General features: G+C 47.9%; 1 protein-coding gene across 2 annotated transcripts in view; it reads left to right on the forward strand.

Annotated features, from left to right (window-relative positions):
* Positions 1 to 21,147, forward strand: part of CCND3 (cyclin D3) — a 46,966-nt gene that overhangs the window by 765 nt on the left and 25,054 nt on the right. The window contains exon 1 of one of the 2 annotated variants that reach the window (XM_075776255.1): positions 171 to 315. The exons of the other annotated variant lie outside the window; for it this stretch is intronic. The gene's annotated coding sequence lies outside the window, so the exon portion shown is untranslated. Of the gene's footprint in view, positions 1 to 170; positions 316 to 21,147 lie in introns of those variants that run through there. 2 annotated transcript variants of the gene reach the window in all.

A 21,147-nucleotide genomic window follows, 5' to 3' on the forward strand; every position in this document is an offset into this window, starting at 1 on the left:
AACCTCCCCACTACAACTCCCACCCCTTGTTTCCTGTTAAGTATATGTGTGGGAGAGCAAGAACATTGTAAGAACCAATTACTGCATGTGAGGGGGGGGGAAAGTGATGTAAACAACAGCTGCCACACTGGAAATTAAAGGTCCTGATCGCATTTGGTTTGGATGGCAACACGGCTTCCACACGCTGCTGGCTTTTCAATGACAATAGCAGCAAAATCTGTTAACAGATAGGGAAAGCGTGGAGACAGAGGAAGGTGGAGGCTGGATTGTTCAAAGCAAACATGCCTGCAGAAGCAAATTTCTTGATCATCAAAGGTAGGAGGGAACATAGTTTCAGAGACTGAAAATGCGTCACAGAGGGCAATCGCATGCTCTGTGTGCTCAGGGACAAGCAAAACTGTTGGCAGAGGGCTGCTGGGGTACAATGGTGCTGAGGATATTAAAAGTACTTTGAAACGGCTTTGTGTGAGGGGGCAGTGCTGACTAGAGATCTTGCCGCAGTTTGCCTGTGAATTCCCACGGCTCAGCCGAACTGAGGTAGCTGCTTTGCCATCCCTCGGCAGGGGTGTCTGTGCCTGCCAGGGCTCTGCAGTGGAGGTGGGGCAGGCTCTCAGCCCCCCAAAGCGTGCGGAGAAAAGAGATGCTGAAGCCTTGTAGCTTCCAGCTGAGGAACTTCTGGAGGTCTGCGTGCTAGTGAGTAAGCTGACATCACAGATGAAGCTAAAAGAGGGGAAATGTGAGCGTTTAACCTTGGTAGGCTGCAATTTGCTGTGTAACCTGAAGTATCAGACCCCAATTGTTTGGATGGGAAGGGGAGTGAGTGCTGGCAGATCTGGACTGAAAACGTCAGTGTAGTGCTGGTACTGCGAAGACAGGCTTGAGTTGAGTGAGAAATCCCTGTAGGAGGGCTGGGGGAGTTCCAGACTGGCTGGTATTATGTGTGGAAGCACTGTGCTGCTTGGTTTCAGCTTGACATCAAGTTAATTCAACCAATTTACAAGTTACTTTTGTAGCAAATATAGGGAATGAGTAAATGGGGAATCAAGTGAGGACAGGTGCTTTAGCTGATGAATGCTGTGTGCATCAGAGTACTGAGGCAGCATTTCTTCCTCATAATATGCCAGCCATTACACTCAGCAGGGGGGAAAAGAAAAATAAATCATGATTAGTGGTGTGGTGCTAGATCCTGAAATCTTTTGGGCAGAAGAGAGATCGGATGGGGCCCGGTGCTGAGTGAGGGAGTAGCATGCACGTGTTTGAGATGCATGCAGGTCAGGACTCCAGTCTGCTCTTATCTCTGCTACTAAGTCTTTCCTTCATTCATCTGTGCAGTGAGGAGGATGAGGGTGTTATTTGGCAGTTATCTTACTGAGATTGAGGGGTGCAATATAAATACAGCACATGATAATTGATCCATAACTACTGGTTGTTTTATTGCATGAGGACAGTCTCTTCGTGGTCTCCTGTCTCCAGTGCTTTGTAATGTCACTCTTCAGCCTGTTATTTACAGCACTAGGCTGAAACAAACCTGGCTTTCAGTCCCTGCCTTCAGGAGTGTTCATGTACTTAACTGCTTCATGTAAAACAGACACAATCCTGAAGAATTCTCCTGCTCTGGTGAATTAACTGCTGATCCGTACAGCCACAGAGCTTCTTTCTGCTCCAGTTGACTCAATTTTTTTTCTGTGCAATCCTTCTTTTTGCCCACAGGGATTGAGGGTGTCTGGTGTCTGCCTGAGCAGACCTGGAGCATCTTTCTGGGAGTTGGAAAGTGGAGAGGCTGAGCAGTTAATGAGAACATGGGCACAGTCTGTCTTCCTTCAGTTTTTGTAGGAAAGGAGGAGCCCTGCAGAGACAAGATTTCAGAGCCCCCCCCCATCTGTCAGTAATTCCCAGCTAGTTCTTTAAAGTCTTTCTGAAATGTCCAGCTCCCACTTGAGCATTGCTGAGCCTTGCCCAACCTAGCTTGTATTCCTGTTGGGGATCAGCTGCCTCACAGGACAATTCAGGTTGGAAGGGACCTCAGGAGGTCTCTAGTCCAGTCTTCTGCTAGAAGCAAGCTCAGCCATGAGGTCGGATGAGGCTACCAAATGTAAACCTTCCTGTGCCCACCTGCATCATGTCCCCACAGCAGTCAAGAACAAAGGGACACTGGTAGCTGGGCTGTGTTCCCCCAGGTGCAAGCTCCTTCTGCAGCTGAAGAATCTGCCGGCAGGACAGAGGCAAGGCCAGTGCAGCGCCTTCCATCAGTGTTGCATAAGCATCTGCACCCAGGCAGGGTCTGCTGCTCGTGTGTGTGTGCTGCCTCCTTCCTTGGGGCGCATGCTCACCCAGACAAGCAGTCACAACTCCTCAGTGCTCCCCTGGCACCCCCTGTCTCCTGCTGTGAGCTCTCCCGAGAGATGAGTAGCTGCAAATGAAGCTGCTGAAATTTCAGCATGAGCATTTATTTCCTGCTCTGGCTGAGCTGTTTGGCCTGGCCTGTGCATGCCCCTCTGCATTTGATGACTTTTACTGATTCTTTCCTTGTATGTACTGCATTACCTGATTTAGTTACACAAAAGCTTCCACACAGGAGTACCTTGCAGCCCTGTGCTGCCTGTTTTTTACTATCTTGGGAATATTCTTTTTTTCCTTTCTTCCCAAAATGTCATAGATAAATTTCAGAAAATAAAACTGTTAAAACCTCTAGCTCTTAGCACTCCAGGGGCTTTGGTGTGGGAAGGGGGTGGCAGGGGAAGTCCTGCAGTGAGGGATGCTAGGGGAGGCTGGGTGCTGTGGTTAGTGGGGCAATGTGTTGTATTATTCTAGGCTCTAGTCCTGGCTCTGCAGCCAGCCTGCTGAGTAACCATAGGTATTTCATTTTCCCATCTGTAAGTACTGGCATTCCTTGTGAGATGCTTTCAGAGCAGATAGAAAGCCGTATTTGACATTAAGATATTCTTGGTGGTGGTGCCAGTACCCTTGCAAAACTCTTCCCAGAGCAGTGCAGTCCATGTTGGACTCACCACGAGCAGAGTATCCAGAGCCTGGCAGAAATCCACTAGCCCACAGATTTGCAGACAGTCCTAAAATATGAATAGAACATCCCTCTATGGTGTGGGTACATAATTCTTCCCTTATGCATAGCTCCCCTGCTGACTGGTGGGGTGGGAATAAGAGACTTCCATAAAGGTGCAGTTACTCAGTGATTTAAGAGTTTCTTGCATGTCTCTGAAGTATCGGCTGCTCTGAAGTAGCTGGTAGCTGCCACTAGAGGAGACTAGCCAGCTGAAACAAGAGGGGACTAGCAAGAAAGGAGCATTTCGGTGCCATGATAAAAGATGTTGCCAGGGATCCAATTTGAAAGGGATGGAATTTGGAAGGAGAACCATGCTGGCAGTTTGTGTTCATAGGTGGAGGGCGGCATCTTTATTTCTGAGCCCATGTGAAGCGGGAAATGACATTGCCACTGGAAGAATTTGCCAGTTTCCTCTGGAGTGCTGTGAAATTGGTCATCTGGCAGCAAAATGAAAAAATGCAGGATGGCAATAGTCTGTGTGCCTTCCTGGGCTGTTGTTGCATTTTTCCAAAGATTAGAACACTTCTTGTTTCCCGCTTTTAGCAACAACAAAAAACACTTTCACATTGGTGTCAAACTGAGAAAGGAAACAAGTTCATGTGTTTTTACTCTAGATCACATGCAGATTATTTAAGAGGTAGGAGTTAGGATTCCCAGGTCCATTGACACGAAACAGTTGTGTGACCTCAGACAAGAAGAATGTTAACCTTGTTGAGGTACAGCTGAATAGTTATTCTGATACATACCATCCCAGAGGGGAAGCTGTAAAACTTGCAGAAATTCCTATTTGAGAAGAATAATGGGAAATGATGACTCTGGGCCCTTTGGGTAGGGAAAGCCCAGGGCTTTGTAAATTTTGGAGCCTGGGAGGTGCTCAGTGTAGCAGAAGAGCCTACGGAAGGCTGGCTGTATGACCTTGATCTTCTCAAATCACAACTCTGAGAGAAGTGGTTAGTCAGATGGAAATTACTGAGCTCAACGTAAGGGTGAAATTTTGCAGCACGTTAGCCAGGAAGCCAGGCCAAGTGATGTAATGTCCCTTTGTGGTCCTGAATTTCATGGTGCCTCCAGCTCACCAGAGAGATGTGCCTTGGACAGGCCCAAGCAAAGGATGGAGCTGCTGTGGGTCGGTTTCCTCGCAGCACCCAGCCCTGAAAGGAGGCAGCTGCCACCCGCAGGGTGCTGCTGCCCCAAGCCACCCCTGCACCGCTGCCACCAGAGGGCACGTTGTGACCAAGATGTTCTTATTTCTGAGCAACTTAATTCAGAAACCAAAATCGCCAATAGTGAATTCATTTACCTCTTAGCTGTGAGGATGCCACCAAAATCCTCCCTGCACCCATTTGTTGCTGAAAAGCTCCTATGAGCCCCTCAATTGCTTGAGTGACCAGGTCTGAGGGGTTTTGTCATGCAGTTTAACAGTGACAAACACTTCATAGGCAAAAAAGCTGCTGCTGGGCAAGGAGGGAATAAACTGCGCATCTGAGAATGTTTGGGGCTTTTCTTCCTAATGACATTGGCTTATACCTTGCAGAAATGAAAACTCAAAAGCTGAGAGCTTATAGCCATGTTGCTGCTATTGTTTGTTATTATGTTATTTACTATTTTGAGAAATATTATTTGTTAGTGTTATTATCCTCCTCTCTAAAACAGTAGTGGTGTTATTGTTGGCAATATACATGTGTTAAAGCCTCTTGAAGTAAAACCCTTGCAGATTTCTTGCTGGTTTTGTTATTTGGAGTGGGCTGCTCCTTGGCAGAAAGGACTGCCCTGCCTGGGCTCGTAGCAAGGTGTGGGGATGCAGATGAGCTCTCTGGATAGTGCTGAGGGGGTCACAGCTGGAATTTACATTCATATCTCAAAGATGTAACGTGCACAGAGGGTGGAGAAGAGTTTCCAGAATGCAAAATACCTATTAATGTGTGAGTTAAGTGTTCTAGCCACGGAGTTTCTCAGGGTAAAGCTTGAAGCTGTTTAGTCAAACCTCTAAATAACCACAAAGGGAGAAGATGTCTGGTGGTAGAGGGCTCTTTGATCTAACAGTCATAACAAGATCCAGGTGCTGGAAGTGCAGGTCAGCACAGTGAAAAGAGGAAACAAGACGCATCTCTTCATAGGGGAATGTAATTGGGCTCCTCAAGGGTGCAGTGCGCTCCCAAACATATCAAGGCTCCAGATCACCACTGACTGTCTTTCCAGAAGATAATGCTGTAGTTCATCTGCAGGCTGCTGAGCCAGACAGTGATGAGGTGTGCACAGCCAGCTCCTGAGCAGGCAGTTGGAGCTAGTATCCCTTCCCAGGTTATACTATCTGGCAGTGTCAGTGCTGGCATTAGAGCCCAAAGGGTCCCTGGCTCTCCTGCCCTGCCACTCAGGCAGGCTCCCCCCACCCAGGGTCTCCTTTTGCAAGCTTTGCTCCTTAAGGAAGAGCCTGCAACAGCCAGGAGTGTCCCAGGAGCTCTCTTCAGCCAAACTGGAATGTCAGAGTATCTTTACTGCTTAAAGCAGGGCTGGGGTGATTGATATTTGCTAGACCTTTTATTTCAATGCTATTCAGCTGATGTAAAAACTGTTCCTTCCCATTCCACCAGCTCATAGCTATGTTTCTGAGTCAGTGCCATGTCTAATCCACCAAGCATGTAAACCCACACCTCCAGGCTGTCCTGAGTCTCTGCTGCTGAGAACTATTGTAGATCTCTGGTCAGCTTGTCCTGCCTCATCAGTGACTCAGTGGATGTTCTTTTCCATTCTGTTCCCTCTGTTTGCCTGAAGCTTTAAGGTCCAAAGGTGATGAGGAGATGGGTTAAATCTGCTTTTGTGCAGCTGGTTAGATGTGAACTTTATTTTCTGAGGAACAGCAGATGTTAGGCTTTGTTTGAGAGAACAGGCAGAGGAATGCTGCCAGCTTTAGGGGATGCTTTCCAGTGCAGATTCTTAAAGATAATGCAAACGATCCTCGCTTTCCTCCTGCACTGGGCAGGATAACAAGTTCTCTGCCCAGTCTTATCTGCTAGCTGTCATTCTGACTTTCCATCCTTGTTTTGGCAAACTGTTTGTATCAGCTTCAGACATGCCAGGTGCTGGATGTAACAGCCACTGATGCAGTCCCTTGGTATCAGGGATGCTGTAAATCAGAATATCCCCAGCAGTGTCAGGGAGAGCCAGTGGTATGTTCAGAGAGCCAGTACTTGTCTGGCCCAGCCTCTCTTCTGCCTTGTCAAAGGATGATGATCTAGCTGCTGAGGACCCTGAAAACCAGCTAGAGAGAATCTAGAGACACATTGCCTCTGCCTTGTCGGTAGCATGGATTGATCAGTCAGAGCCATGTGTCTGACCCTAAACTTTCTCAAATCTTGAATCCTCCTCTTCTCATTCATCCTTGACCAGGAAGTGGCAAATGCAATACGTAATTGCAGCAAAACCAGAATTATCCCTGTTTGACAGCTGTATTCACATTTGGAATATTTTGCCTTGAGCCATGAACCCATTTCCCACCTCAAGTACCTGCCAGACTTTTAAATGTTGTCTTCAGAGGATCAGACCTTCAGGCTGTCAGAGGAAGTACTGCACAGCAAGGTGGGCACTGTTTCTCCTGTAAAGCAGATGTCAGCATTAAAGCTAGGCCAGGACAATGTCTGTCTCCCACGTGTTTTTTTTTGCACACTTCCCTCTGTGGCTAACAACTTGCCAGATGAAGCTATCTCTGCTCCGAGCCAGAGCTGCATTGCATGTGCCTTTGATATTTTGCAGAGAGTAAGGTGTTGCTGCCGGCCCCACAGGGTGACAGCCTTACCCCGGAGCACAAGCACTGGCAGCTCTCAACTCGGAAGAGGCTGCTTACCGCATTTGGTTTTCTTACTGCTGTCTCTGACAAATATTGCTATCATTTCAGGAAACCACACGGTGGGTGTTGCCTTTTCAGTGTAGGGGTGGGGGAAGGAATCCTGTTCCTCCATGCACAGGCCCAGGGATGAGGTGGTGGGATACCTCTGCTCTCCAGGATGGGCTGTGGGTAGCTCCTCTATCGGAGCAGGGCAAAGGTGCCCATGGAGAGAACATCCAGGGCCAGCATGAGTAATTCTTGCAGCAGATCATGGCCCATGCTATGAGTGGGCTGAACTGGCTCTGTTTCAGAGTAGAACAACACAAGCTTGGAAAAATCTTCTCAGCTGTGGTTGTGATGTTGCCTATCCCAGCTGGGCTTGAGGTCCTTTTTTGAGCTCTTCCTATTTTCAGTGGACAGGGAAGCTGTTTGGATGGATTCTGAAGAGCCCACATGCCTCAGCTGGGTCTCATGCATGGACATGGCTTGCTAAAATTCTCCCATGTTGGACTGAGGAATTTTACTAGCTTTTGGAGATGCTTCCTACAGTGATGGGTGACATGGTGCGGGCTCTTTTTGTCCGCTACTGAGGCGCAGTGACTAGAACATCAGGCTTAGCAGGCCTGTTTCTGGCTCTGCTGTTCATTGTTGTATACAGCAAGACGCTTCCCTTTCTGTGCTTGTTTTTTCCCCATCTTTAAAAGGCGGGGGGGGGGGAGGCGGGATAGCTTAAAAAGCATCAGTGATTTGACTGGAGGAGTTGCCAAGTTAGGCAGCTGCTTACTGCTACAAGAGTGGGTGACAACAGCAGGGTTGAGAGGGACTGCTGTCACCTTTATTTGCCCATTAAATCTGTCATTTTAAGAACACTGGTGTGTTTTAGCAAAGCACTTTGAGGAGATGCCTATATCTGTGAATTCAAGCTCAGAGTCTGATGAAAGTCACTTTTTTCTTCCCAGTGGGATCCTGGAAATACAGAAGCAGTAGCAATGGATGAAATGTAGGAACTTCTGTGAACTTATTGGACCTTCTCAATAGGTTCAAGCTGAGTTTAGAGCTTGGGTTTGGACTGATTCTTGTTTGATCAAATCTAGCTCCCTGTCCCTGTTTTCAGATGAAATGAAAATTGTCACTGTCAGGGCAAGAAGCTGATGAAAGATTCTTCCTAAGAACAAAGCCTGAAGTTTATTCATCTGTGTTTGAAAAAGAATCTTAAGGGAAAAGGAAGGCTTCTTGGGAAGAAATCCTGAAATAGGCAGTGAGGAGAGCAAGGAGAGGCAGCTTAGTTAATCACCTGAATAGCATTACTTTTCTTTCAAGGACTTATCCCCCCCCAAAGAAGCTGGGGTTTTATAACCTTTTGTAATTTTAGAAGGAGCTGCATTGCTTAGTGTCTCAAAATCATACACTCTTCATAAAATGCTTCCTTTTCTAGCACAGAGGCATATTCAAACTGGAATTAGATGCATAAGTATCTTTGTGCAAATGTGTGGAGAGTCTCAGCCAGCTGTGTCCGTACACACCTTCTTCTGCGGTGGTCATGGAAGATCCCGTTGCCCAGGCAGGGAGCTATGGCCAGGCCATCTGCATGCTTGTTGCTCCATGAAAAGCCTTGGGTGTCAAAAAAAAATCTCTACTCTCCTGCCTGTTCTCACCTGCTTGACAGGAGAGAGGCTCCAGATCATGTCATGGAATAAGCCTGAGCTGGGAAAACCCTTTTTTCCTCCAAATGGCTCTTTCCACATGAGCCTGACCCAAAGGCTGTTGGTCTATGGAAATCTTGAATCAATCAGACCTAGTGGGAACCCAAAACTGAATCCCACCAGACATCTGCAGTCCTCCAGACTCCTGATGTAATGTCATTCCTCAGGGGCACCTTATTAGCCTGGCAGAGCAGTTTGTCTCTGGAGGCTTCAGAAGCAGCAGTGAGACACAAAGGGGGAGGCAGAGATAGAGGGTGGCAGCAGCTGTTCAGGATATGTTGCTGATTCTGTGACATCTCCCACCCTTTTTGGAAATCGAGAGTTTGGAGCAAGACAGAAAGAAGAAACAGCTGCTGATAAAGCTTCACATAGACAACAGCCCTATCCTCAATGGGCTGTGACCCACAGCCTGTCTTTGGGGATCTGCACCAGCTGGGAGGCAATGATAGGCTTCACTGCTTATTCTGTCTGTTCACCTCCCTGCTCTGGGCATGGGGACGGATATCATCTCCCTTCCTTCCTCCCTCATGTCTCCATCTCTTCCTCTCTGTCTGAAGCTCTTTCCATAACCACTGTTTAACTTGCCCTGGCAGAGTTTCTGGCTTGGCTCGGCTTGCTGACCCTGTTGTGCAACTCCCTAGGGTCTTGTAGCCTTGGTCCCCTTGAGGGTCCCACCTAGTGATGGTGGGCTGGGAAATCCCAGAGTATTCTCTGTCCTAGGAAATGCAATTTTGAAGAAGTAAAAAAAAAGAGTGAAGAAAGTGTTTGTGGCTAGAAATTGTTGATGCTAGACCAAGTTTTTCTCAGAGCATGACTATGTCACTTGGGTTTGACTGTGAGGATCTCCATCAAGCCAAGAGGATGCTGGTGTCACCCCAAGAACTGATCTTTTGAGGGATGGTGGCAATAGGACACCCACTGAAGTGTAATGGAGAGGGTATTTGCTGGAGCTCAAGGTGACACACTTGTGTCCCAGCTTGGGCTGGGAGCAAGGGAGGCTGTTCCAGGGGCAGATGTGGAACAAGTTTTTTGTGGCTGTAAAATTATTTACTGTGGCTGAAGGGGGGAAGGGTATCTCTGAGACTGAGGGCAGCAAGACTTATCTTGGCCCATGAAGATGGGGAAGAGATGGTCTATGCTGGGGAAGGTTCCTTGGGCAAGGAGGACTGAGATCTGCACTGGCTTCAGAGGGAGGGGTGTATGGGAGGGCATGTGGAGTCTGGTAGAGCATGTATTTCCTCAGCCTCACTGAGAGCAGGGTCTATTTTTGGGTAAATATTGAAGACTGGGTCTTTGGGTGTCTGATAAACTGGGTTCCCACGGCCCAGGCAGAGATCCTGTGGCTTCAGAGTATACGGGAGGCTACAGGCCACGTTTCACGTGCAGACAACTGTCACCGCATGTAATTTTGTTTCTTTTCTCTATAACAAGAGAAGGGGGTCCCCACATCTGGCTGCGGCGGTTAAACAGGCTCGATTTAATCACAGACTGATATAGGACGCAAAGAGAAAGGAGGGGAAAGGGATGAGAAACACCTGCTCACCCCCAGCCAGTGTGCCCCGTTCTGGGTCGGGCCGCGCATGTGGGAGGGCCAGGAAATCCACAGCCAGTAGTGTGGGGGGGGTGTGTGTGGTGGTGGAGGGGAAGAATTGCCCAGGTCCTGCCTGGGTGGAAAGTCAGATAGTTGGGACCTTTTGCAAAGGTTTTCTGCAACCTATGCCAAGGTGGAGTGGAAGCATGAAAGGGATGTTGCAAAGGGGCCAGGGTTGGCAGTGAGGGCTTGTGCACATTCATTCCATAGCAGGAGACTTCCAAAGGGCATTTGCAGGAGTCTGGTGTGTGTGTGTTGAGGTGAGACAAATCCAGTGGCTCGGCTGCCTCCCAGAAACCAGGAAATCTCTCCCCCCGAGAGCAGGTTGCTCCCTAGCTGTGTATTACAGGTTGCCTGTTTAAGCAGCAGGAGCAGCTTGTGTGCAGAGAATAGCTGGCTGAGCTGGTGGTCCTTGTGTTCTGGCTGCTCTACCCCCAGTGTCAGGGTGAGCACCATCTTTCTAGGCTGGGGGGGGGGGGGGGGGGGAGCTGAAAACTGCCCTCTTCTAGTGGCATTTTCCATACCTAGTGGAAGGATGCTAAAATAATGATGTCCCCACAGGCCAAATCTTTCATATGGTCTACAAAGAGCTGATCCTCTGAGCAAACACGAGGTGTCAGTTCTCTGGGATGTCCTGTGTGTTAAGTGGTTTCTTGAGCATGGATCAGTGGGTTCCCCTGCTGAACTGCACCTCTCTAGCCCTAGGCTGGTAGGGCATAGATATATAGGTCACTGTATCTGTTCCTAGCTGCAGAAGTGATTCTCAGTTAAGCTGGCAAGCAGAAATGTCCCAGCTGGGTGGAAAATACAAGGCCCAAAAGAGGTGAAACTTGGCTCTTCTGTGAGGAGTCTCTTGGAATCAGGATTTGGGGGTTGGAATGCAGAATTGGGAAAGCCCATGCAATCACTGAGGAACTAGATCTTCCCACCAGGACCCAAGTGTTTTGCTTAGAGTGGGTTTTGCCATCCAACCGAGCACTGGGTTTCTTTTTCCCCTTCTGCTCATCTTTTGCAGTGGGTGAGCATGTTAACTGAGACAGCAGTTTTTCTTAACCCCCCCTTTCCTCCTTCCCCTCCACCTCCCAACCTGGTTATCGATGAAAGCAGATTTGACATGTGATAGGTCCCAAGATAAAAGCAATGTTACAAGAGAATGTAAGCAACAGCTTGGGGGGGGGGGAGCCCCCAACAGTTAAGCAAGGTATGATCAGGGTATCTGGTGTCAGCCCCAGCTGCTCCTCAGCCCCAGGTGCAGCTGGGAAGAGGCCTGCTTTCTGGAAAGGGTTAATGCCAGGACTGCTGCTAAACTTTGGAGCCCTTTTGACAATGGTTTTGAAATCTGATTTTCTTTTTGCAGCTAAGTGAGGTTTTTATCAACTTCCTATTTGAGAGCAGAAGTTGGAGCTGATGCAGAAAGGTTGGTGCAGAAGTGCTGCCTTGTGTCCTTCTGCTCCATGCCCTTGCATTTAGTTGAGGTAACCAGTGCGGTGGCAATGCAAGAACCACAGCTTGGGCAAATGTGAGATTTTGGGTAGGGAGCAACCTACCTTCAATGAGACAAATTGTCCTGTTTTAGTCTTTGCACCAGACCACAGGCCAGCCATGCTGCACATGCAACCTGCTCCCAGTCGCTTGCTGCAGTGTTGTTGGTCTCATCTCACCTGTGTGCAGGATTCAGCTGTCCATGGCTAGTGGCCTGTGTCAAATTCCTCATGCAAAGCAGCAGAATAACTGTTTGTGTCTCTGCCTGTAATGCCCAGGTGCTCAGACCTGCACTGGTGCCTGAACTCCAAAATTGGATGAGTCCCAAATCAGCTCTTGTAGCCTAATACCACCTATGTCACCATCATGAGAGGTAAGGAGCGACGTGTCCCTGTGCAGATGGTTCCATCCTGCGTTTCTATTTGCAGCCATGGTCTCTGGGAGGCATTTTGCTGGCACAAGGGAGGCAGAGTGGAGCAAGTCCCCTGCTTCATGCAGATGTACATGAATCCGCTTGCTCTAACCCCGGAGTTGTTTGCACAATTTGTGTTGTTCCTGTCCATATGCAGCTGGGGCTTTCTCTTGCAAGGGCTCTTCGCTTGAAAACAGTCTGTCCTAAACTCAAGTATTCAGGGACTTGCACTCTTCAGGACAGCTTGGGTTTCTATATGCACATGTTTGATGGGGGAGCTGGCGCAGGCAAGCACAGATGGACTTGAAGCTTATGGAAAGTACCTTTCAAACCAGCCTGAGCCAGAAAATAAATAAAGATGGGAGTTCTGCCCTTGTTTTTTGTCTGATGTATTTAATTTCATTGACAATCAGAGCTGCTTGGGTCAGCCTCTCTATTGGAAATACCCCTGAAAGTCTCAGATTTTGCAGAGATTTCCCCAAATTCTTCATCTGGGGAGATGACACTTCTCATCTTTACCCAGAAACTATCTCAGCATTTTCCAGTTATCTTGCACAGGAGAGAGCCTGTGGCACCTCTCTAGCCCTAGCCTGGTAGGATACAGATCAAGGTCACTTGCTCAAACCATGTAAGACAGGGCAAGGCATGGAAGGATGCAATCCCAATATTGCTTGTGATGCCCCAAATCACGAGCGCCATCAGAGCAAGCACCAAGTTGAGCGGAGAGGAGTCTTAGCTCTGCCTGGCATTGCGGTGCTGCCAACATGCAGACAGTTAATGGAGTATAAGAGCAGTAGTGACAGCACCAGAACTGGTAAAATCTGATGTGCTTACAGCTGCAACAATGTGTGCAGGGAAACTACTGCTGACATACATTGTGTAATGTTCATGCTGCTGTCTTTCTTCAAAGGTCTTGTGCCACGCTTGTTTTCTGCCTCACTTGCAGTTGTTTTTTCAACTCTGATGCAACTGTTAAAGCTCTTTGAAACTGTCAGCTTGCAAAGCTGAAGGGTTAAACACAGGATGCAGAATGGGCCTAACTACAGCAGACCTCTTTGGTGGCTGAGGACCGCCGGTATAATCTCTGCTCTCAAAGCGCTATCTCTGCTCCAAAGCAGTGGTTTGCATCGGTGTCATCCACATGTGCAACCAGATGCATCTTCCTTAGGCACTTAGCTGTGCCTGCAAGGGCTTGGCTGAGCCAGATCTGCAGGTGCAAGAAGTGACAAGAGATGAGGAGTGGAAACTGGTCTGTCTTTAGGGCACCACTGTAGCTTTCAGCTGTGCATCCAACCATCAATCTCTGCAGGTGAGCAGAGATCGTTGCTGAGCATCTATTTTCTCCTTAACTTTTACTGTGCAGGAAGTAAATAAACATTTATGCTTGCTTTTAACATATTTGTCAGGTAATGGTGGTAAAAATAAGTTTGCATATTGTGGGGCTGAATGGGCTGAGATCTGCTTCATGTTGCACATGGGAGCCCATTGAAACCAAGGGGGTCTCAGGGGTATAACTGCTGGCAAACATCAGCCCTGTCTCTAAGCCTTTTGTATCTCACTCTCAGCTGCTGGCATGTGAGAATGGCACCCTGCAGCCCTGCCATCATTTGTCATGGGCGAACCTTCCTGCTCCTGGGTGTGCGGGGGCTGAGCGCTCTCTTGCTTACATCAGGGAAGTAATAATCCAGGATTTCGGTGGTTATAACTACAAAAGATATAGTCTGGGCTTTGTCTTACAGCATTTCCTAAACCCATCTAGGAGGATAGCTCTGTCAGGTTTGGCAGTACAAGTGCACAGTTCCTGGTTTACAGTTTATGAAGATCAACAGTAATCTCAAGCAGTGTATGCCTGGAAATGAGATCTACAGCTTCCACGGACATCAAATTGGTATACAGAGCTGAGTAAATCTACTCACCCAAGTAGGAGTTTCCAGGGCATGTAGTTAGTGTTTCTAGTGTCTCTGGTTGCTGTGTTCAGTAATAGCTGACACTTAGATGAATGTGTCTCCCCTCTTTCAGATCGATCATAAGCTCTGTCATGAGACAATTCATGTGGACACTTGGCATAATTTCATAACAACCCAGGAGCAGAGGACAGTGATACAGAGGAGAGCATGGCTGTAGGAGAGAGCTGCCCTGGTAGGAGACTGAGGGGTCTCTACAATAAAAAAGCGCTTTTGCTCTGTGGAGACAAAATGCAAATATTAGTATTGGAGGTTATTGAAAATCACTTGCTGTCACAGCCCCAGGCCCCAGCAGCATGGGTCTCCAAAGCACTGTGCATACAGACAGTAAGGCAGACTGCATTTACTGGGGGAGTGTAGGGGGCAGCAGGTATTGTGTCCATTTTAAAGCAAAAAGATTGGGGGGTAGAGACTTGTCACACATGCTTTTGGGCTTGAATGAGCTCTCAAGTTCTACCCCAGCCTCTGGCACCACCCCTGGGAACAGAAGGGGGCTGGAGATTTTGTTTCTTCTGTAGGTTGTGGTATAGCAGTTGTATACAGTGGTGGGGTGCTCTGTGCAGGTACGTTTTCCATCACTGTTTACACATGCTGACTTCTTCCTCTGCATTGTGCATTAGGTTGGATAACTGAGATTTTTAACCTGGTCACCACCACACTAAGCAAAACCATAGTGCCTGCAATTCCTGTTAACCTGGTACCTTTTTCTTCAACAAATTCAGCACAGCAAAAGGGAGAAGCAGCATGTCTAGCTCACTTTTCTGAGAAAATTGTAGCAAAGGCAGAAAGAGGTGGTTGTCTAACAGCTCCCAGTCATACCGTACAAGAGATTTTTGGATAGGAAGTGAAGAGCAACTTTTCCCATGGGAACTACAGGGGGAGGCAAACTGAACTGAATGGAGGCCTCGTAAATCAAAGGCATACGCCTTTGACTTTCTGCACTATAGCCTTGGGCAGCTGCTATTTATATGCCCAGTCAAGAGTTTAAAAAAAAACAAAACCCACAAAATGCAAGAATTATGAAAAATGCTGTGTTCTGTGAAAGTCTCCTTCCATCAGCCTCAGAGTGTTACAGAAGGGGAAACTGAGGCACGGTGCATGGGGTCTATTTGCTGAGGGTCATGCAGAACCTCAGCATTACAGGGCTGAACACAAACTGATACAGCTGTTCTTAGACATTTGTGCTCCTCATCCTCACTCTTGGTGAGAGGGGAAGGGGTCAGGCAGTATGACTAGCAGGCACATCTATGTTTTGTTCCAGTTATAAGCTAAACATGTATCCCATGTGTTTTCTTCATCCAGAAGCAGCAGCAGTATATTTCCACTGCCTGCTTCAGAAATCTACCTCATCAAAGCACTTTGCAGGTATTAACAAATTCATCATTGTTAAACTGCAGTGATGGGATTTTCCAAAGCTGTCATCATTGGCCTAAGCTGGGAGCAAAACCTGCAGCAGCTGTGATGGAAATAAAGTTAAGCACACTTTAAAATACACTGGCCTAGGGAGATGTGATTCAGTATGTATGATGTTACTTCTCCATCCACCATCATCAAAGTACCTTCTAATTATCACTGATTAAAAGCAGGTTATTTTCACCCAGTTCAGCAATCCCCTCCCTTGCTGTCTCCCTGATAGCCACCCCTCCCCAGCTCAGAGCTGCTGATCAACAATGGATTTTCTCTGTGCCTTAGCCTAGACACTAGCTCAGTGTCCTGTCCCCTGTACGCATCACCAACCTCCGCTTGGGCTGTGGAGGTAGGTCTGAGGCTTTGTGCTAGCCACCAGCATGAATCTCACCCTCTTTAAATGATCTTTCTGTTCACAGACTTTCCTGCCAGCCTGTAGTTTGCAGCAGCTGAAGTGCACTAGTGCAATGCATCTCTACCTCTTACAGGCCAAGTGGATTCTCTTGTGTCTGCACATACTTCCAATGCAAGCTGATTGCCTGCAATTTTGATTGCACAGCTACCTCTAAACATGCAATCAGCTCTTCCCTCCACCTTGCTGCCCTTAGCCATCTCTCTGTGCAGGGATATGAGGCTGCCAATACCTTAGGGCAACCTCTCCCTCTTGCCTGGGCATTAAAAAAAACAGCACCGGGGCTTACTGAAGCACTATCAGTCACTGTCCCCGTGCAGTTGTTTGTCTTTCTCTTTTTGAGGGCAGCTAGATTCTAAGAAACCCAGGCAGGGAGACAAGAGCACAAAAGGACCTTTTGCTTATCTCTGACCTTTCTGGCACAGATGTGTGTGGCAGGGTGGCCTCTGGGGCCCAGATAATGCAAAAGCTGGGATGCACGATTAGGCTTTGAGCCACCATCTGCAAAGATCTGGTAAAGACCTGTGAGGTGGCAGCCAAGAGGGAAAAAATAAATAAGGGAAGTCTCCTCTGCAAAGTGTAGTGAAAAGCCGGGGTGGAGGGACACATGTGACGTGGTGGGGCAGTACCCTGGTCTGGGCAGCTGGAGGGGCTTTGCCAAAGGGGTCAAGGCAGCGTTTGTAGCCATTACGAGTTTCTTGCTGATGAAGGGTGTAAGGAGGTGGATGCTGGAGAAGAGCCACCCCTGACTAATGCCCCGCTCTGTGCAAACCCCAGCCTTGCTCTGCGGGCAGCGGTGAGCAGCCTGTACCTGTACTGGAGCTGGCTGAAAGTCTCCAGTGCAAACAGTTGGAAGAAAATGCTGATTTTTTTTTTCCTTGTGTGCTTGGAATTCTATTAGGACGAGAGAAAGAGTGACCCTGCTGCCCTGGCTGTAGCCACCCCTTTGGGCACAGACTGAGAATCAAGTCTTGGACTTGAGCTTTGTCCTACCTCGTCCCAGGTCACACCAGTGACACTATTGCCATGAGCAGCGAGGCCAGGCACAGCTGGCTTCCGACAAAACTGAAGCTCCTGTGTGTTATCTGGTGTCTGCGAAGACTGAATCTATTTCTTACTGGAAGCATGATTTGGGTCTCTTTCCTCCTGAGCTGCCTGTTTGTATGATACTTGTGGGAATGTAACACCGGTATCTTTACCTGATCAAGTCTGTCAGGCTAGGTTGTAATTGGCCAAAGAATTAAGAATTTATGGAAAAGAGAGGACAGACCCGCACAGCAGGATTGCATATGGCTTATTTCTTCAGAAAACAAGACTAGAAGCACTGAAAGGTCTTGGGTTCATCCTGATGCAGAACAGGAAGATTTTTGTGGGATGGGAAAAATGTTTCCTGTCCTTCTCCAGTCCATGCCGCAGCGTAGGGACACGCATTGCGGTAAGGCTGGCTGCAGCAATGTGCCCTGGACAGACAGAGAGGACCACAGGGTGTGTTTATGTCCAGCAGCCTCAGAAAAAATTCCCCTTTATGGTATCACAGCCAAGTCCTGCTTCTTCCACTCCATAAAGGACAAGCAGTACAGCATGACCTTGAGGTAAACAAGAAGAGATTAACTGGGCGAAATATAATGTACATATATATTTATCTTCAGGTAGAAAAATCAAACACTTTCCCAGCCTCTTTGGAGAAAAACATCCTCTAAAGTGTCTTGTTTTGCTGAGGCTTCTCTTTCTTGCGAGCCGTTTCCAGCTGTGGCGGGCGGAGGGACAGATCCCCGGTACAGATGCTGGCAGCCCCACCCTGCCAGCTGAGGAGCTGCGCTTTCAGTAGCCATGTACCAGGGTGACTCTGGGTCAGCTGGGGTGTAGCCTGTGATATTTATCTTTGTGGAGCCTTGAATGTTGTTATTTTTTCCTCAGATTGTGGGTGTTGTCACCCCCCTTCTATGTTTAGGCTCTAGTGACCCTGCTCTGATTTCCTTTTTTAATTAATTGCAGTAGTCTCAGTTTCTGTGTTTCATATAGTAATGAGCATTTCCTTTATTACGGCTATCGCTTATGCAGCATATCTGTCTGCTCCCCAGAATGGCTGCCTGCCCGCCCTGGTAATCACTGGGGCTCAGAAGATGTAGGTCTAGTCTGTGCTTCACCAATGTAAATTGTTCCTGAGCTGTGGGAGGTTTATTTGCCAGAATAGTTAGAGCTGTAGATGCTCTTATACAAATATGGTCATACTTTACATTAACATGGTTTATTTTACATATCTACTAATTTAAATATAGTTAAATGGTTTTGCCACCACGATATCCTTTGCATGGTGAAAAGAGTAAAGCTTTTATCTGGATGGAGCAAATGGAGAAGCCCACCTGATTCTGAGACAGAGCTGACCTAAATCTCGCCTGGGCACGGCTTTCCTGTCTGCACTTGCCCATTTGGTAACGCAGCTTTGCAGCCAGCTGGGTCTTGTCCCTGATCTGGCAGAAGTTAACCCGGTCAGAGCAGGGTAGCCAGCACAAAGACCAGCCTCCGTGCAACGAAGGGAGGAGAACTGGCATCGGGCAGGGGCGAGAGCAGGACAGCCCCTTTGGCAGCAGCCCGGACTTCCACAGTTTCACCCAGGAAACCAGCTCCCATATTGTCCTTGCTCTCCCCGTGCGGTTGGTTTCTCATGCAGCTCCTTTGTGCGCCTTATCTAGCGAGGTTGGCATCTCCTCAGTCTCTCCTGGTGTGCATCGGGGCCCAAAAGGCCCAGATCTTGGGGTGTGAGGGGTGCTTTTATACCCCTTGTGGGTACATAATACAAATAATAGCTGTTGGTTCCCAAGTCCTGGAGCTTGTGCCACTTCAGAGTATGTTCTGGGAGTTGTCACTGCAAAAGCTAGCATTCAGCTTTTAAAGTCCCTGTCCTGACTGAAGTTGATTAATTTACACCAAGTTAATTACTAGGTCCCTTTCCAAGGGTCTGATGCAGGCATTCCGCTGCACGATGTCATTTTCAGGGAGAATTAAATCCTTTGTTGACATGTTTATAGTTAGATGTAATTTTGTAGCATCTTTCACCTGGGAATTTTCTACCATCTTGAAGGCCTTTAAGACCATTAATAAATGAACATCATTAATCATTAAATTGCATAAATATGAATGGAGTAGGCTTAGTGCCAGGTAAGTGCAGAATAAATGCATTTGCCAGAGTTCCACTTGCACATGTGCACTCTGGAGTATCTGGTAGCAGTTCTAAGTTCAACGGAGACGTGTGTACTTCCATTATCTCAGCTGGTTGGAGGGAAACTGAGGCACGTAGCAGCTAAGTGGTCTGCCCAGGCTACCAAGCAAGGCAGAAAAGAGCTAGGAAAGTAATCCCTAAGCCCTGACATTTCTGCCTCTTTCCAATACATACCTTTTCTTTTCACTGTGAATATTTATTACATATCTTTTAATTGTACATTGTATTATCTGGGTGAAGGGAATAATGCTCCTCATTCTCTCTCGGAAACTTAAGATATTAGAAAATAGAAATTACTGTGCTGGTGAAACCGAAGGCTGATTTAAGTCTCCTCTCTATCTCAAAGGCAGTATTAGCTGACTCAGAAGAACCCTGCATAAGTAGACTAGGGATAATTTGCAAGAACAGTTATTAGTGTTGACTCTGAAGCATGTGGTTTAGCATCTCCTCTCTTGCATTTTAGAACACAAGACAGTCTTGATATCCAGAGAATATCCAAACTCTTTCTGGCTTGTAATCTTGCTTAGGAATCGCAAGAAGTTGGCATTGTAGGCTCAAAAGGAAGTGGCAGGAGCCAGGACTGGTTGTTAGCTGTCAGACCCCAAAAGGTCATGCTTAGGTTGGTGCACTGAGAAGAACGAGGTAGGAGTGCTGTTGCAAATGGAAAACATTTCCATGCACTGCACTGTTGTCTCTAGGAAACCTTTCAAGCACTCCCATGCCCAGCAGTTTGCTAAGAAGACCCAGATCTCATTCCTTTCACTATGGTTGCCAGCAGAAAGGGTTTTGTTGTTTTGGTTGCTTTTCTTTCCCAAGTAGAATCTCCTCCTGGCCCCACTGAAGCTGGTCGCAGTTTTTGTTCAAAAATTAAGCCCTTCTGTATTCAGCTGTGCTTTATGCACTAATACATGGCCTGATCCTTGCCTGGGTGTGAGGGAGCTCCTGCTAACCCTGCATGTGTGGGAGGGGGCCGGCTGATTCCCGAGTGACCAAACAGCTGCAATTTGAAACAGGCAGCCAAGTGGTAACTGCAAATGTGCATACAACTCTTCTGCCCTGGAGCGTGACCACAGGAAAGGGGCTTTGTCCAAAATAGCAAGAAATGCATTGATGCCCTTCAGCAGCTCCAGGCGATTCAACGGATTTCATGGGGGGGCCTCGGTGGGGCGGTGGTGGCAGGGGCTGGGGGAGACTCCCAGGGTCTCCTTATTGCTTGTGTATATGCTGGGCACAGCCAGTGTGGAGGAAACATCCTTCCCAAGTGGGTGCTGAAGGAGGGTCTTGCCTTCTCTGGTGCCACAGGTACAACCCCAGCAGCTCCCAAGAGGCTGTTTCCAACATCAGGCAGGGAGGTGAGTCCTCTTTCGGTAGCTGTTTCCTCAGGGGGACTCACAGGACTTGGGGGTAGCTCCAGTTTCCTTGGCAAAGACCCTTAAATTACAGGGCATACAAGAGACTTAAGTAGCAGTGAGGTCTAACTGTCAGCTCCCATCACCTCCAACTTGTTTACATCCCTCTAGGGCCTCTGGTTCTTTCCTCCTCTGTAGCTATTAAGAACTTGTTCTTTTCTGGCAAGGAAAAAGCAAGATCCCAGTCTTTTGGTAACTCTTGGAGGCAACTGCAAACTGACTGTACTCCCCAGCCTTGATGAGGTCAAGACAGAAGCTGAGCTCATTAGTCGCTGTTTCCCAGGAATTAGCTGCTGTGCTGTGTGCTTGACTCTCTCCTGAGTTCTCAGACCATTATCGAAAGGCTGGCTCAGCCACTCCCTGTGTCTTTACACTCACATTTTGCACTACAAGGTCTGTTGGCTGCCAAACGGGGCAAGACAGTGGTGCCCATGCAGTGCTGCCCACAACTGAGCGGCCAGGCCCTCCAGAAGATGATGGCCAAGTCACTTCAGAGCACGCTGGGCTTGGCGTGAGTTCCCAGATGGCTGCTTTAAGGGGGGCAGTGAGTCTCTTGCAGCCTCTATTTAGACACCCAGACCTGTGTGTTACATCCAGGACCACAGGATTATTCCTTTAAATCAAATAGATCTCATCTCTGTGACATCTTCATCATAGGCATGG

The sequence above is a fragment of the Balearica regulorum genome, chromosome 25 (assembly GCF_011004875.1).
Source record: "Balearica regulorum gibbericeps isolate bBalReg1 chromosome 25, bBalReg1.pri, whole genome shotgun sequence".
Lineage (NCBI taxonomy): Eukaryota > Metazoa > Chordata > Aves > Gruiformes > Gruidae > Balearica > Balearica regulorum.